The sequence below is a fragment of the Pinus tabuliformis genome, chromosome 5_2 (assembly GCF_031772625.1).
Source record: "Pinus tabuliformis cultivar Carrire ecotype Pingquan chromosome 5_2, CPIR1, whole genome shotgun sequence".
In the NCBI taxonomy this organism is placed as follows: domain Eukaryota; kingdom Viridiplantae; phylum Streptophyta; class Pinopsida; order Pinales; family Pinaceae; genus Pinus; species Pinus tabuliformis.
The window spans coordinates 116,065,078-116,084,271 of NC_142306.1; the positions used below are offsets into that span (position 1 = coordinate 116,065,078).

Genomic DNA, 19,194 nt, shown 5'->3' on the forward strand with positions numbered 1-19,194 from the left:
TAGATGGTCCAGTCATCCATGTAAACCTCTAGAAACCTGTGAATATAATCCCTGAAAGAAACGATTACAATTCTTGAGAATATTGTTGGCACATTCTTGAGTCCAAAAGGCATGACATGGTACGCATAGGATCCCCATTCAATGGTGAATGTGGTTTTCTTCTTGTCTTCCTCCGCAATCTGGACTTGATGGTAACCAGAGAATCCATCTGTAAAAGAGTAAGCTTCGTTTCCTACCACATTGTCTAGAACTTCATCGCTAAAAGGGGTGGGGAAGGGATCATGAACACATGCATTGTTCAAACTCCAGTAATCCACATAGACCCGAATTTATTTAACGTCCTTTTTGTTCTATATAACAATTGGAATAACCCACTCAGCCTCGTCAACTAGGAAGATAAGCCATGCTGCCAACATCTTGTCTATCTCCTTCTTCACCTTCTCTTTGACTCTTAGGTTTAGCCTATATGACTGATGTTTCACTGGATTTGCATCAGGTTTAAGCACAATATTCATCTCCCCTAACTCTCCCTTAATCCCTTTAAGCTTCACAACAGATGAAGGGAACAAGTCTTCATATTCTCTTAGGAGATCAAAGATTTCCTTGGTACTCTGCTCATCCCAGTAATCTCCAATCGAGGCTAACTTTGGCTTCTCATCAATGCCAATGTTGTGTTTCCGCAACTTCAGAGGTAGTAGTTGCGGACCATCAGTTACAAGCCCATATTCAACACTTCATTCCCCCTCAGTTTCCTTGAATGTCAGATGTCTCAATTCCTCCAAATCATCTTCATTAGGCTCCCATTCTATCTTTCCACAAGCTACGACTTCATGGAATTTGGATTCATATATATGCTCAAAGGTGTTATGGTCTATACATCCCTCCGTCAATTGCACTGCCATGAGAAAAACCATTTTAATGGCTTGCAAAGCAGTTGTTATCCTTTTGTCACTATCTGTGAAGGAAAAGTCGCTGATAAATTGAACTGCCATACAGTCCCAATCATCGATCCGTCTTCTTATCTCTTCCTTTACGTACCATGCCTTCGGAAATGTCCCTAAGGTGTGTACAAAGTTGTGCACCCACAAGTCCTCTAGAATTCCTTCCTTGATCCATCTGGCCTTACAATCTTGCAGGTGTTGCTGAGGGTCAGAGCTTCCCTAGTACTTAATGAAGTTTTGTGGGTAGTCCTATGAATACCCGAATCTGACTCTCATCGCTATCTTAATCTACTGCCATTCTCTGAGATGGTTGCGGTGAGATCTCTACCACCTTGTTGATGTTGCTTGTAAGGTGAAATCCAGTAAGGGCACTTTGTGTACTTCAGAGACGATTGCATCAACTTCATTAAGAAAATTAGTAACAAAGCCCATGCCATTAAAAATAGGGAATTCTTGTACCTCAGTACCAACCCAGTTGATACGATGGATCATGGAGTATCACGTGGTGTTGATATCGTGTCTGCCTTGCTGCCATTTATCCCATGCAACCTTGGATCCAACCTCCAAGCTCTGAATGATCCTCCAGTTGATCAATCCTGCTACTGTTAGATTAATATAATATTCTCTCCTTTCCACCATCAGCTGATATAGATGATCCAACAACTCAGGTTCTTCTTTGTCATCTTCCAAATTAGTCAACCTTATCCCTTGGTATGGGTCTGGGGGTTGGATCACTCTAAATCCCTACACTTAAAAGGTCATCATCTCCTTCTTTACATCGATTATCATGTAATTCTCAAAGGCATAGATTATTCTAAGAAATGTTAGATAAGGGTGTTTGTCCCCCATAATATCTATTACTTCAAAATAAACATAAGTTTTCATCCCTACTATGTCAACTTCTACATATTCTAGCCTTCCAACCATGAGTATACAATATTGATTCACCATGCATAGATGAATTGGAGAGAACGCCAACTTCAACCTTGCTAAGGCCTCCCAGGTTTTCCTTGGCAGGATATTCACATATGAGCCTAGGTCTAACATTGTATCCTTGATTTGAAAACCCGTAATCTGAGCATCAATATGGAACTTCCTCCCTGTTCTCTTCTTGTTCCTACGAACTCTCTTGGAGATTCTTTTGGGTAAGTTGGAAAAAATGAATCCTTCCTCGGCCAACCCATCCTTGAAAACAACTTTAAGACTTTCCCATAATTGCCCGAGCATCTGATCGTTCATCACAATCTACAGAAACAGCCTGAACCATTTCATTATGGGTCGAGTATTGAGTTGTGATAGGTTTGGGCTCCTAGATTTTGAAAACCCTGGTTGTTCTCCTTGGGGCTCACCACTTAGAGTCAATTTGTTAAAAGTCTTTGCGACTTCTTTTTAGTACTACTTCTATTGATCAGAATCGTATGAGCACTTTGGTGAGGCCAGTTTTATGATTCTTGGTTGTTTTGCGACTCCAAAGTTAGTTCCGGTCTCCTTCCCTCCTCGGGAAACTATATTAGTATTTAAGAGGGGAGCTGTCTCAGGTAGCCTTGGTTCAACATTGGTTAAATTTTTTCCATGTTGGTAGTTTCACTCTTCCCATATGGAAATCAACTTTGGATAATATTCTGTTGCATGTGTGTTAACCCTGCACTAAGAACACTAAGGTCTTCTAAGTAGTGGGCAATCTCTTTCGACATGCCCCTCATGATCATAGTTTTAGCAACGGATCAGATCTCTGCCTCCTGTTCTCCCCCCTCTTGTTCCTCCACCTCCTTTTCCTTGAGGAGTCCCATTGATTTGATAGGAAGATCGATCCAATCGATCTACTAGGGCATCTAACACTCTACAATGATCAACATGGTGAGTTGGTGGGCCACAAAATTCACAAAAAGTGTTGTTTAGAACATTGGAATATTTTTGTAGAATTGGCAGAGGCGAGGGAGTTGTCCATATGTTCTGCATATTTCGCAGTACTCAGTTGGTGTTGCACTCTCTTGGTTTTGGAAATGCATGGAACTGAGTGCGCTAGTGTATAGATCTTGCATACCAATCCACGTAACTCCAACACTAGGTAAAGATGTGGACAACCTCGTCGGTACAGAGGGAGTGTTCAGGCCTCACAACCTTGGGCACTCCATGGCATTATGCCCCTCAATATGGCTATTGGTACACCATACAAGTGGCCACATAGGTCGCGCCGGTTACAAGTCCCTTAGCTTCTTTGTCAGATCTACAATCTAGTGTTGTAGTCCTAGGATAGAGGGGTCGCGTGAGGCTTCTCCCCCAGTTCTCATGTGTGTATCCATCCATAAACTCAATTCAAGTTTCTTTCTCCATGCCATCTTGCAGAGTATCAATCTTTTGTTGAGTCATTGACGTGCGAGTAAGTGGTAACAACACTTTAATGAACCAATCTCATTGATGATTGGGGTCAATTGGGTAGCTCAACTTACCAATCACATCTTTAAACCTATTAATTAGCTCCTAGGAAGTTTCTCCTTCTTGTTTTACACAAAATGACCTCCTCATAGACTCAGAGGAGAAGGACACTTTTACTGGAAGAAAAACACTAAGTTGCAGACCCATTTTCTAGAGTAATGCACCCCAAAAACAAACAGAGGGCGTTATAACGCTGCCCATGACTCAACAAGGAACATTAGTCCCTATGTTAATGCTCTGTTTTGCTTAAAGGGAAGAGTTACTAGATATTTTTGGGATTTTGGAGGTTAGGGTGCGAGTTGACTGACTTCCACTCTATAATTCACTCAAATGTCAGCTCGAAAAGCAAGAAACATCAGCCTCAGTCGTAACCAAGGACATTGCTAATCCTAACAAAGCTACAAGGGAATGGAAAGAGAAATAAAGTGAGGCAACATCCAAGCTTTTGCCTCATTGGAACTCATGGAGAAATTGGCAAGGAAAGAGCCTCTCCTCATTTATAAATCAGAGGCTCGACCATTGTAACAAAGATCAAAATATTGAGATTAGTATTGTTATGTTGTTGAAGAGTTGAGAGAGAGAGAGGGAAAGGAGCCAAGGAGATAAGGGAAGACTTGATTAAGAAACCATGGTTGTAATCATTCTTCTCTCATCAAATAATATAAATCTGCTCCTGTTCTGTCTACTTGATGATGTTGAGACTTCTTTTCTTTATATGTTGATGTGATTTCAAGATTGATAGTCCTCTTAGATGCATGCTAGTTTTATATTCTCTTATATGTTAATGTTTTTGATCGTCAAGGTTTATATGTTGTGAAGGTTACTTCTTGTCTTGTTTATGTTCAAGTTCTGTTCTAGGAGTGGGCGGAGAGGTTTTCCCTTTGTCACACTGAGGTCTTTGGTGAAACTACACTAGAGATTGAGAGGTAAATCTTCTATTCTTTGTCGATTCTAGATTAAAATGGACATGTGCATGTGTCTTTGAGAAGTTGCAGGTCATCTAATTTCGTATGTCTTGGGTCCTCAGAGACCTCAGAGGGTTTTTCTCACCACAACCACCCGCGCATTAATCCCTAGATTGGAATTTGTGACTCCACTGGGGAACACTCTTATTTCCTGACTTTTCTCTTCTTGTTCCTATATCTCTCTTTCTCTCCAAGCCTTCCTTCTCTTCTAGATTCATATTCTGATCACCTTGTGTGCTTCCTGACCTCTTCTACTACTCACAATTTCTTCTCAAACCCTGAATGGACCCTTTTTGCATCCTGATTCTTTGTAACACACCTTACTGTATAGTTCAGAGGGTTGTAACGATTCCCAGTCTCTTGCACAGTGCATTAGTTCTGCTTCTAACACTCTGATTGTCCTCCTGGGATGCGTTACTGCACCATTATCTTGACATCCACTGTGCTCTGTGGATTCTTAGGTTGATAGGTTGCTTGTGGTCTGGGCTTGAGATCTGCAACTGTGAATTTTTCTTGGTTGGTTGTTTGCATGGTCATTTTTCTTTAGAGAATAACTTAAATGCATTTAATTTTCAGAAAAAAAGGAAAATGAAAAAATTACTTTAGCTTTCTGTTTCAGTTGGTTTTTTCTGATTATATTGGGTTAGTTGTTAGAGCATTGTATGTACACATTTCGTGCTTGTGTTTTTACTACGTTTGGATGTGTATTGGTGAAATGATGTATAATCTCTCCTTGTAATAAGCTCTCTTTCATTGAATGAAAAACTTAAAGAATTTTTCTTGCATGGTTTGAGTAAGAGTCCCATTGAACTCCATACGTCAACACCCCCTCTAAAGACACTAATACAAGTTCACATAAAATCAATTGCTTAATAAAAGTAATCGACAACTCTCTTTTTGACCTTACACACATAATAGTTTAAGCTAGGGTCTTGGGCTAGGCAGTGGTGAGTAAACCACCCAAGATCATGAAATTGAGAGTAGTGTCATTAATGAGAGTAAAATCTTGTTGCACTCATATCATCCGGGACCACTCCCCTAACAAAGGCGTTAAGCGCAAGACAAAATGAAAGTGTGAGAGAAGGTATCCCGCCTTTAATTTCATTTCTGGTGGGTAATATATGTATTGGGGATCCCCTCGGGGATATCAGAATTGAGTCGAGGACTCAAATATCCTGCTCACACAGTGTACTATCCACGACCGTGACCCCCCCCATTGGTGTCTGTGATTTGAGGTAACCTTAGTGGCCAAATGTTTTAGGGACGAACACAAGGTGACTGGGGCGGGCTTCCCTGGTACCTAAACAGATGAACCTACTCCGTATTTGGTTTTTTAGGAGGGTGCTCATATTCACGAGAGTACTTGGACCCTTCTTACTGAGGTTCAAGTGAAGATCAGTAGTAATCATATCTATACATTTTTCCATGTCTCTCTTTTAGCCACAATGATACTGGGTTTCATCTCCAGATATTGGTGGTTATCAAACAGAGTTATGTTCACTAGGTGCTTGCTGATTGCCTTTAGAGTATTTTTTTATTTTTAGGTGCTGGATTGTTGACACTGAGACTATAACAAATATCACTTTTTATTATTATTATAAAATATATATGTCACTGTGGCTACATTTAACCCTCGCCGTTTATCTAGATGAGAACAAGGTCTTCCTCCACTGACCCTGGAGGACCTGTCGAGCCTTGGTGAGTCGAATTCTCCCTCTTCAGGAAATCAGTCTCCAGTGTCCAACACTGAATCACATAACACTTCCCAAGAAACCTTACTACCTGAGGACTTTTTCCATGAAGGAGTTGTACCTCCTTACAATCCTCCTCTCACCAATCCTCTTGGTCCAATGTTGGTTCGGGCATCACCTGTACTTGTCATGTCTTCATTAGTTCCCACATCCAATATTCTTATGGCGACTAATGGGTTGTGGTCCTTTGTGGACAATTTTGCTCCACCATAACTTCCACCATCTATGGTCGGTACTACACAACTGCTATTCAGACTATGTCTAGTCCAAGCAACCTTGTTACACCAGTTATGAGTGGAGTCCAGTACATCCTAGTCTCCACCCCTTTTGTGTCAGCTCCTGGACTATCGACTATTGATCCTAGTAGTGTTGTTAGAACATGTGCTTTCAACAACCCTTTTGGTTGGAACCCATTGCTAGGTTCTATCCCCCAGGTTCACATGCTTGGGGGCAATGTTCCCAACATGCATATACTTGTTGGGGGGCATTTTTATTCCCCTTCCACCTATAGGACAACCTGGTTATTTGCTTATCGACTTACCTCCTCCAAGTGGACACTATTCTAGTGTCAGTCATGTGCCTACTGCAAACTATGTGGCCAGCGGTATCCCTCAACTCGGTCTTGCTACATCCATTTGGGAACCCCCTCCTCAACCATAATTGAGTCATGGGGGCACTTTCTATCCAGGGGGAAACCAGTCTTTTTCCACCTAGCCTAATATCCCATATGGACTGCCACCTTATATGACTGCACCACCACAACCAAGAAGTTATTATCTGATGAATCCCATGTATCCTGTTGGAAACAACTTGATGGGGGGACCTCCTGGTCCTTCAATTCATCCTACACCACCTTGGTCAGATTCAAGGGCACCTACACCTTTGCTTTTTCTGGCAACATTTGATATCCCTGATCTATATAAGCTGGCTAATGACCCCGTCAATCACAACTTGCATTGGCCTCTAATCCTGCACCAGATACCCGCAGAGATTCCAAAATTCGAAGGGAAACAAGGGGATGATCTGACTACGCATTTCACCACTTACCATTTATGGTGTGTATCGAACTCCATGATTGATGACAGTATCCGGCTCAAACTCTTCCTGCACACCCTTACTGGCAATGCTGCCATGTGGTACACTGAGTTTCAATGTGCGTTAGTCAATACCTTTGGTGCCCTGGAAATGGAATTCTTAAAGCACTTCCAACTTCCTATCCACTATGGAGCTGGAACAAAACTCCTCACTACTCTATGCCAAGACACCTCTACCCAAATATTTGATCATATCCATGAATGGAGACGCAAGTGGAGGCTTGTCAAAGTCTCCATTCTGAATCACTTGTTAGCATATTTGTTCTGCAAGTCACTTCTCCCCCCCGTTTCCAAGGATGTTTTATAGCTGGTGTGGTCACGAAAGACTAATCCATTCGTCGTGCCCAACATTTATATTTGATCTACCTTCAATATGGCACACTCTACGATATACTCCTCTATTCCCCTCTAAATTCCAATGCTCCTGCTACTTAGTAACTCGGTGCGCACGTTGATGTCCTCGTCAACACTACCTCTGGGCTGTTGTCAAACAACTCAATAGGAAAGCTTCCCAGCTATCTGTTGATACCGCTCCTACTTCCCAATCAACTACTCTTCCAATCGCTGCAGTAAACTTTGTGAAGTCTACACAAAAACCTAGCGGTAAGAATAAGAAGAATAAGAAAAATACCTATCCTTTTGAGGAGCATCTTCCTTCGCAGAACAACCCCAAACAAAAACCTATTGCTAAATCTAATACCAGGAAGGAAAAAATTGTCTTGTTCCCTTGCAAGATCTGTGTGGAGGACCACATGACTTACAAATGTCCTCGCCTTCAAGAATGCACAAACCTTCTTGCACAAAAGGAGACTGGTCAGACTCCTGCAGTGCTCAACAACCCTTTCCCTGCTCAGCAACAAAAACACCTCATATCAAACCCACTGCAACCCCTGCAAGGGGGCAAAGATGGTTGTCATCCTCCTTCCTCTTGTGAAATATCATTAACTGTTTACACCTTTGAAAGTGTTTATCTACAAATGCGAGGCAATAATGATGGAACTCAAGTCACCAATGCTCTAGAAACTGCCTCGAGTTCGAATCCAACATCGCCTACCGATCTTCATATCAAAATGCCCATCGCTAACCTTGTGATCTGTCCCCCCAAAGGGACACTTCATCAGATGACACACAACAACTTTGCACGTGCTCCCCAAAACTACAATATTGTAGAAGATTTGGTGCAAGCACCGTCTGCCATGTCTTCGCTTGAAGTATTACAAACCTGTCCAACGCAAAGGAAAGCTTTGCTTTCGACAATTGGTTGAATTGACCCTCAAGATTCCACACTAGCAATTTTTGACATGGAAAAAAGTAAGCCTTTCCTTTCCCATCAACTTGCATTTTAGGTGCAAGTTATATCGAAAGGAAAAGATATCCATCGAACTATCATTAATGAAGGTGCTTCAACCTGCGTAATGTCCAATTCATGTTGGCTCAGCCCGATTTCTCCCACTCTTTCACCGCAGTTGAGTTCCCTCAAAGCATTTGATGGCCACACTTTCATCTTGAAAGGATACCTTTCCAGGTACCCCATCACTCTGAGTGGGAAAATAGTAATAGTGGTTATTGAAGTCGTAGATCATCATCTCGACTATAATCTGCTTTTGGGACGCAGTTGGACTTATGCCATGACTGCCATTGTTTCTTCACTCTTCCAACTCATCCTCTTCCCTTTAGATGGGAAAATAGTCACATTGGATCAGCTATGCTTTTGTACCCCAGATTACTCCTTGTTACCTAGCGGCACCATGCCTTTAGTGGGTGGTATACCTGACTCCTATGCCATTGTTGGTACTGGCCTTTTCAAGGGTTCCTCCCTTTTATGTTGTTTTCCTCTCTTGACGCCTAAGGTTTCAAAGACGATTTCAATGGTCTCTACCATTCCTAATGTCCCTACTGATCCCTGGATCTTTCCGACCCCTTAAGACATTGATTCCTATAGATAACATATGTTGCTTTCTCTAGCTGAATTGGCTTATCAAGCCATTCAATCTATGTTTGATTCTTCCGCTACTTTGGTTACGACTGATGGTACCACTTCCTCTCCCATCACCACTCTTTCTAACAATCTCCTCAATGAAGTCCTACCTTCGGACGAAGTTATTCAAGAGATCATGTTTTTATAAGGGCGACCTTGGGATGATTGTCATCACCACACTTTGATATCTGATTCCCGTGACATCTCTACAAATTATGCCTTTTGATCCACCTAATATTGTTCCTTCGTCTTATACAAATGTCCAAACTATGGATTCACAAGGTAACTTGGGAAATATTTCAAATACTATTCTCATCGATATCTGGGTGAAAACAGGTAGCGTGGAAAACATTCAGATTGGAGATGACTGCAGTCCTGAGGAAATTACGATCTTCACCTGCATTTTTAAGGAATTCCATGATGTCTTCACTTCTTATGAGGAAATGCCCGACATAGGTCCTTCTATTATCGAGCATGAAATCGAGATTCACGACAATTCGAGGCCTGTCTGGAAAAGACTTCAACTAGTCCACCCTAGAAAAACAACAACTATCAAGACTGAAGTCAAAAAACTGTTAAGTGTTGGTTTTATCTACCCATTCCCTTAACTGAATGGGTTTCTAATCTGGTTCCTGTAGACAAAAAACAAGGTACCATTCGTGTTTGTGTAGCCTATCATGATTTGGATGACGCATGTCCAAAAGAAAACTATCCAACTTCGTTCATTGACCACATAATCGACGATTACACTAGTTGTGAATATTTCTCCTTCATGGATGGCTTCTCGGGGTATAACCAGATTTATATCACACCTGATGACCAGAAAAAAACTGCTTTCATATGTCCTTGGGGCATATTTGCACATCAAAAGCTTCCATTCGGTCTCAAGAATGTGAGTGAAACCTTTCAGAGGGATAAAGATTATGTCTTTCACGATATCAAACTTATTGTTCAAGCTTACTTGGATGATCTTCCAACTCATTCCCGGAAACGAGTCGAACACTTAACTCATCTTGGAGTGATCTTTCTTAGGTGTAAGTTCTATAACATCCATCTGAATCTACATAAGTGCGTATTTTTTTCGAATCTAGGCATCTTCTTGGGTTCATTGTACCTAAACACAGGATATAGGTTAATCCCGATAAGGTAAAGGCGATTTCTCAATTTCTCGCACCACAATCCATCTTAAAACTCCAAATTTTGCAAGGGAAGGCAAACTTCTTATGTCGTTTCATCATAAACTATGCCGAATTAATGAAGGGTTGTATACATATACTCGAGAAAGGAGTACCTTACTTGTGGGATGATCAAGCTCAATGATCATTTGATGCCTTGAAATAGGCACTCATATGAGCCCCACTACTTAGTCCTCCTAACCATGCACGTGAATTTCTTTTATACTTGGCAGCCTTACCATCCTCCATTGACATAGTTCTTGTTCAAACTCATGATGATCACAGTGAGCATGTGGTTTACTATCTCTCGAAAGGCCTTGTCAGGCTTGAACTACAGTATTCCCATGTGGAGAAACTATCCTTAACAATTGTTTTCACTGTTAATCTCTTCCGACACTATATCTTTTTGCGACAGACTATTGTCATTGCCCTAGCAAATCCCATGAGACACATTTTGTCTCGTCAAGTTATTGGAGGAAAATATTCCAAATGGATTGTGATCCTCCAATAATTTGATATAGTTTTCAACACTGCCAAGGCTAAAAAATCCCTAGTCTTCGCCGAATTGTTGTTGGACCTTCCCAGGGTTGACCCAAATGAAGTAGTCCATGATCCTATGCCTGATGAATCTGTCTATCTAGTTGAATCTATTGATCATTGGTACAGAGACATTCTTGTTTAGCTCCAAACACAACGTTTTTGCCTAGATCTATCGTCAAACGACCATTGTTGAATCCACCACCAAGCTAAGCACTACTTAGTGTTGAATGATACTCTATATCATCATGGCACTAACTTAGTTCTTTGATGTGTTCTTACACATGCCAAGGTGGAACACGTTCTTAAAGACTACCATTCTGGGGCATGTGGTGATAACCTTTCTGGCATGGCAACTGTCCATAATTTTTTTTGCACAGGATACTACTGGCCAACCTTGTTCAAAGACTTTATTATTGTAGTCCAACAATGTCATCCTTGTCAAATCTACATAAAGAAAATTCGTGCACCCCCTACACCTCTTCACCCAGTTATTTTCATCGGCCCCTTTTCTAAATGTGACATTGATTTCATCACTTGTAATCCCACTTCATATGATGGACACAAGTACATTGTTGTTGCTGTAGATTACTTCACGAAATGGGTTTAATCCATTCCCACTTTTTGTGCTAATGGAGAAACCATTGCTTTATTCCTATTTAATCATGTAATATGTCATTTCGGTGTACCCCACATGATCGTTATAGACCATGGCTCCAACTATCAAAACCATATGATGTTTGAATTAACATATTTTCTCGGTTTTCGGAAAGAACATTCTTCTTCCTACTACCCAAAGACTAATGGCTAGGTGGAAGCCGTCAATGGCGTCCTCAAGACCATGATCCGCCAGTTAGTAGGAAATCATAAAACCCGCTAGCATTGAATGTTATATTCTGCACTTTGGGCATACCAAATGTGAGTGAAAAATGGTACAGGCTTCACACGATTTCAGCTTGCCTACGGCCTGGAAGCAATTCTTCCTATCGAGTGTCAGATTCCCTCCCTCAAACTAGTTGTTGAACTCCTTCCTGACACTACTGCCAAAGAAGAGTGATTGCCATCACTAAATCAGTTGGATGAGACTTGTCGAGATGTCGCACTGGCTCTCGAAGCACATAAGCGATCAGTCAAAGCTCAATACGACAAACATGTGAAGCCTCTATCTTACCAAGATGATGACCACATCTTAATTTACGATCAAAATCATGGTCTCTTAGGGGTAGGAACACTTCAACTATTATGGGTCGGTCCATATGTTGTTACTAAGGTTCTTTCTAAAGGAGCCTATGAACTTCAGGAATGCAATGGAATCCCACTCACAGAGCCTCATAACATGCTCTATCTGAAAAAGTATTTCGCCCAATGCTCTATTGGGAATTTTCTTTGTAATTTTATATATATAAGTTTTTCTTCTTTTGGAGTGTCTGGATATTTTTGGCTTTTAAATGGGTATTTGTCTCATACATGTCTCTCTTTTCACATATGTCTTCATCACCCTTACCATATGTCATATATGTGGATGGTGCCATTTGTCACACATGACACATTGAATCAACTGCTTGGGTTCTTTATACACATGAGTTATAACTACTTAGTTCTAGAGGGGTTTTTCTTGGTTATGCCACCAATAATATTGCTGAGTACATGTCCGTTATCGAACTCCTTACTGAAGCTACATCTCGTGACATCTCCAATCTGGTGGTCAGGTTAGACTCTCAGCTTGTTGTTATGCACTTGACTAATCATTATCACATTCACAATCCAATCTTGTTACGTTACTTTTTAAGGGTACGACTTTTAGAATATCAATTCGAGTTTATTACTTATGAACACATTCCTAGAGAATCTAATGCATTAGCTGATTCATTGGCAAATTATGTATTGGATTGGAATTTGTCACATTCTTTATAGTTACATGCATGAGTGTAAAATTTTCATCATAAAAAATTTTAAAATCATCATAATAATAATACATACAACAACATACATACATACAACATACATACATACATACATACATACATAATACGCCATAATATATACATACATACATACATACATACATATATATATATATATATTGTTTCCAGTCTGTTTACATCAAAAATTCCCAAAACTTGGGTGTTTTAATACAAAAATGGCTCTGTTAAGCCTCGCTCTAACACCCGATGGCCATAATATACTCTTACTAAGCTTGCTGCTCAAGGTAAGAGATCACTGCTCTAGCTAACCACCTCATAGGCACCAAAAACTGCTTTGGCACATCCATTGTGTGTCGCTGCATGTGGATAAATATCTCTCTTATGGGAAGAGGCAACACACCCATGCTCAAACCTTCAAGGTTCTTAGCAACCTCACATAGATTATGTGTGTCATCTCCCTCTTTGGCGACTGTCGCAACCTTTGCTACTGCTCCATCCCCAGGTAGTTGATCACCTCACCTAGCATGGCGAGGCATACCCCCAAGATGAACCAGTGCCACATATGTGTCAAGAAAATGCTTCATGTCAATTTTTTTCACCCATAAATCATTTTTTTTGCATAAACTTCAAAATGCAAAAGCCAGTTTTAAATTTTATCTATCCTCTTATCTAGTGATCCCCACTGAGTGCTGGGTGGCAATATCAGTTCCGGATCCCCCGTATAGTTCATGTCGTCATACGGATAATCCTCAATGATGGGTATCTGGGCTCTGATCCACTGAAATAAGTCATCCTCAAAGAAATGTCTAAATGCCCCCCCTCATGTTGGAGGTACTAGGGCTGCCCATCGATCCTGTCTAGGTTCCCTAGGACCGACTTTACCAAGATTCACTTGAGGCCTCATCACGAGCACTCTCTCTAGTATGAAGGATATGATCAAAGTGCCATACCCAAACTCTCTTTGGGCCCATGCCTTACATGTTGTAAACTCTTCTTTCACCTGTTGGAGGACTCCCTCATATCGGTTGAACACTTGCGACTGCAAGTAATCCAATGCCAGTAGCACTTGGGCTTTTGTAGCCACATGTTGACTCTTAGCCCCTGCCAAGTGCACGATCATCCATAGAATAGACCTCAACGATCTTGATGCTATCCGCACTATTGGAATCATGTTGCTCACTGGTCGACTGCCTTCAGTGCAATGTGTTCAGATCAACTCCACAGTGGTCCTCAAATCTGCTCTCCCTCCTGTCAAGTTTACTCGTGCACCTCTACACGATAAACTAGTGAGGAAATATATATCATCTCGCTCAATTGAGAGCTCATGGTCCCAAATCCTGAACAATCCCTATTGTTCATCCCACCGTTGGATAATCCAACTCAAGAGATCCTCTTGACTTTTCATCAGGTCAATTCTGGCATACTTTAGCAACCCACATCGTCTCAAAGCTGCCAAACATGCTAGATCATTCATCATTTGTAGTTCCTCTTCGTCATGGGATCTTTCTTTCCAAAGACTCATCTTATAAGATTGATCAATGCATCACACAACCCTTTGATCAATTTCTAGCTAAAAGAAAACCCTGGTAAATCAAGAAACTCAAACTATTCTCGCGCTTGGCCGACTAACGCGGCCCTCCTTTACTCATAGAGCATGCTAACGCCCTTCCTCTTCACGGGAAAGGTGTTTAACGTGCCCCATGACCTGGGTGACTGCGTTCCCTGGCTAAGATACCTAGGGATTTCTAAAAAATGCTAAATTTACCAGCAACAAACAAAAATTAAGGGTTCAAATACAAGATAAGGATCAAACCTACAACTGACAGAACATTGAATGGTCGCCTAGATTGCTTACAATCACTCGAGAAAGTTCTGATCCTTTTTCTCTCCAGAGCACTCTCATAAACTTCAAACAATGAAAATGAGGGTTTTCCACCCTTCTTATAGTCACTCTAGAGGTATGACTCACTTTAGCTAGTCTTTGAAATTGAAGCTATTCATTCCTATCTTGTTTAATTATGTACCATCTCGCTATTCTGTCAAATTTTACTTATGCTCTGATGATCTTTTAGTGTTTTTATGAAGATTTTACCAAATTTGACTTTGAATGAGAACATTCTTTTTTGGGACTTTTATTGCTCTTAAACTGAAAAACCCCCCTGATTTACCTTCTTCGGGCTCGTAAAACTCCTATGAAGAATATCTGAGCAATTATTTTTATTTCTTTTTGTCGCTCCCTAAAACTGAAAAAAGATATATCGAGTTTTATTCATCCGACAATAATTTAGGGCATGATTTCCAGACAAATGAGAATGAATTTTATGAAACCTAAAGAGGTTTGCGTCCAAAACGGATCCATTTAGAAAAGTCTCTCTCGATTTCCTAACAATTATTATGATTTTGGATTTTAGAAGGGATCACTAGACCCCATTTTTCAGGATTTCGTGAGGAAAAAGCTAACGGCCAATTGTTGACTTGGATGCCACCTCACCAAATTCGACTTGCTAATCCTTATCTCCAGCCATGAATTCAGCAACAACATGATCTTTAGATGCATATAAGATTAGGAAGTTTTCTATATGCATGTATTTGATAAAGTACGCTATTATTTTTAGATTTTGTAATTATGTTTTGCTAGAAACGTGTTTTAGTTTGCAGTGTTTTCTATAAAGACAATTTCTGAAGAAGGAAAAAAGGTTGGATTTTATTGTAAAAACATTAGCATTGTGGTGTATTTGAACAGATCTTAAATATATTACAGTTTGATGAGCATTTACAGAAAACTCATGTGTTGCAGTTCCTTTTCAGTTATTTCCTTGTTATGAAATATCTTCTTCATGTATGAAAATGTTAGTATCTGAGATTGGGATTCATTGATGCCCCTTTATCATAATTATCAGTCATTAGTACTTGTTGTTCATATGAACTATATTTCTGTTTTATTTCCGTTTTCTTCTTCTAAATTTCTCAAATTGTCAATGGAGTTATTGCTACCCTGCATTTTGTGTCTTTCTCATTAGATTTGTAGCATCATTTGATAAAACTGGACTCCATGCCCAGTGGTGTGTTTTAGATACAACCCAACCAAATTTTCATCCTACAAACTAAATCTGGCCATGGAACCCAATTGCAAAACCTACTACTACAATGACCTAGAGTAGTTGAGTTTTAGGGAGAGATCCCTCTCTAGGTTGAAGGGCCAACTTTTAACCTAAAAGAGGTTTGAGGTTACCTTAGGGTTTTTCTCACAGTCAGGATTTTCCCTAAGTGATAACATTTTGGTGTCATTACTAGGGATGCAAAATTTCATGTCAAATCATCCCAGGGAGAATGAAAAAGATCAGATCTACTCTCTCATGGTGAACATAGGACATACATAGAAAGGTTGTGCAACATTCACCTGGCGACTCCTTTCTCAACTGAATCTATAGGTAAAAAATTTCATGAGGAATCCACTAGCAAAAGACTCAGTTATCTAAAGCACTATTTGGCAACTCCATTGTCTTGAGATGAGTCCATAATCTGCGAGGTATGTTCCTATGAATTGTACTCATATTCCTAGATTTCCAAATCATATTCCTCGTATGGATTGGTAATTATATTTGCTAAGATTCAAGTATGAGGATGAGGATGATGCTACTCTTCATTTGGAAAAATTTCATATGCATATACATGGGCTTGGGGTTAAATTTCATGAGGACTGGCTGATGAAAATGTTTATGGAAAGCTTAGAAGAAAAGGCAAGATCCTGGTATGAAAGGTTGTCACCTGCTAGTCTTTATTCTCTTATAGATTTTCATACTATTTTCTACAAGAATTATAAGGAATGCTCCAATCTTCATCACTTTTTGGGAATTGTTTTGAATATTTCAAAAGATTTATTCAATATGTGGGAATTGACATTGATAATGAAGGTTTAATGGATGAGGAAATCAAATAAGCCCTATTTGAAATATCTTTTCATCTGGAATAACTAGTAGAGACTAGTTGTCATAAAGCTCAAGAGTGTTTTAAGCAAACAATAACCTATCCCTTAGCTGAAAATCAAATTGAGCAGAATCTTAATGATGACAATATTATGCCATTCCATGAGTTTGATGAAAATGTACAACAACCTTACCAACCTTTTTGTGAGATATTCAACAATTTTTTTAGCATTCTTCAAATGACCAAGAAAATGATAGGGACATTCATTTATATATATTTTAAAATCAACCATTTTCTGGGTTTTTGTCTCAAGAAGAAACTTGTGAAAAATGGAGTTCTAAAATTGCATGCCTGGAAACTCTAGACAATGAATTAGTTCATGACAGTTACGAATTAGAGTTTAAGGGAAACAATCAAGAAGAAAAGGTTGTCCTAGATTCATTTGAAAACAAAGATGTCATTAAGGTATTTTCACCTTTTGAAGTAACAAAATCAGATTTTTTTGATAGTCAAAAGGATATTCCTGTTATGAATAATGTGGATGTTGCATTTGAATATTTTCAAGTATGTGCAAATCTTTTCTTTGATGTGAATGGAATTCTTATTAAGGATCAAGCAAATGAAATACTTCTTGACATAGAACAACCAACAGTGAAAGATGAAGGATATTCTTGTCTTTTTGGTGATCATCAAGAGAAAGAAATAGTCTATGTTTTTGAAGACCCTTTTTCAAGTATGTTCCAATCATCAGGAAAAGAGAATTTTGTGGAATTTTTGGAAGTAGGCACTAGATTTTTTTTAAATGGATGAAGCTTGGAGATGGATTTAGTTCTAATGTTGAGTTGTCATTTTTTGAATTTTTCTTCTTAACTGGGGACAATTTAAATATGTTGCAGTCAAATGGCCATTTACTTGACTGGTTGCACTGGAAATTTGAGATCACTTGACCCTGCAGTTGACTGGTTGGAATAGGGTAGGAAGTTGTACATGAATAAGCTCACAAGTTTGAGCATCCTTTCATTTTGGAATTTTAGCTTTTAGTTTTTAGCAGTTGGTGTTTAGGTTGATACTAGAGTTAGAGTGTGGATTTGATTATAGTAGTAGTGAATTTTTAGCATTCATGTGAATTTCCAGTTTAGTTTTTAGTTTGCGATTTTAGTATGGACTTAAGTGTGGTACAATTTACATGTTGCAGGGTTACTAGTTGGGAGATGCCCAATGGATAAGGGCTCTGGTCTATTGGGTTCTTGCTGCCATCTATGATTGACAACATCCCCGTGAAGCCAATTGTTATTACATTAACTTTGTTGTTTTTTTTAAGAAAATGTTACAGTATCAATGTCAACATTTTAGTTGTAATAAATAGGGAAATCATCGATAGCAGGGCTATTAATGCTTTAATGTTCTGATAATTTTTTTTGAAGAAATTTACTGACAACGGGCTTATCGGCGTTTTCGATAAAAATGGCCAATTAAAACTCTATTTTTCCTGTACAACACAATAATTTAGGGCATGCTTTTGAGACAAATGAAAACAAATTTTGTGAAATTGAGAGACATTTGTGTCGAAAACGGATCCATTTAGAAAAACCTCTCTCGGTTTTCTAACAGATATCACGGTTTTTTATTTTTGAAGGGATCACTAGACCCTATTTTTTAGGATTTCGTGAGGAAAAAGCTCATGGACAATTGTTGACTTGGATGCCACCTCACCAAATTTGACTTGTTGATCCTTATCTCCAGCCATGAATCCAAAAACAACATGATCTTTAGATGCAGATAGGATTAGGAAGTTTTTTATATGCATGTATTTGATAAAGTACATTATTATTTTTAGATTTTGTAATTATGTTTTGCTAGAAACTTGTTTTAGTTTGCAGTCTTTTCTATAAAGACAATTTCTGAAGAAGGAAAAAAGGTTGGCTTTTATTGTAAAAACATTAGCATTGTGGTGTATTTGAGCAGATTTTAAATATATTATAGTTTGATGAGAATTTGCAGAAAACGCATGTGTTGTAGTTCACTGTCAGTTATTTCCTTGTTATGAAAGATCTTCTTCATGTCTCAAAATGTTATTATCTAAGATTGGGATTCATTGATGCTCCTTTCTCATATTTATCAGTCATTAGTACTTGTTTTTCCTATAAGCTATATTTTTGTTTTGTTTTCATTTTTCTTCTTCTAAAATTCTCAAATTGTCAAAGGATTTATTGCTACCCTTATTTTTGTGTCCTTCTCATTAGATTTGTAGTATCATTTGATAAAACTATACTCCATTCCCAATGGTGTATTTTAGATACAACCCAACAAAAATTTCATCCTACAAACTAAATTTGGCCAAAGAACTCAATTAAAAAACCTACTACTACAATGACCTAGAGTAGTTGAGTTTTATGGAGAGATCCCTCTTTAGGTTGAAGGGCCAAATTTCAACCTAAAAGAGGTTTGAGGTTACCTTAGAGGTT

At 39.2% G+C, this 19,194-nt stretch overlaps 1 pseudogene; it reads right to left on the reverse strand.

The window, feature by feature from the left end:
• Positions 1-350: 350 nt before the first annotated feature.
• LOC149157768 (uncharacterized) overlaps positions 351-19,194 on the reverse strand; it is a 63,614-nt pseudogene continuing 44,770 nt past the window's right edge.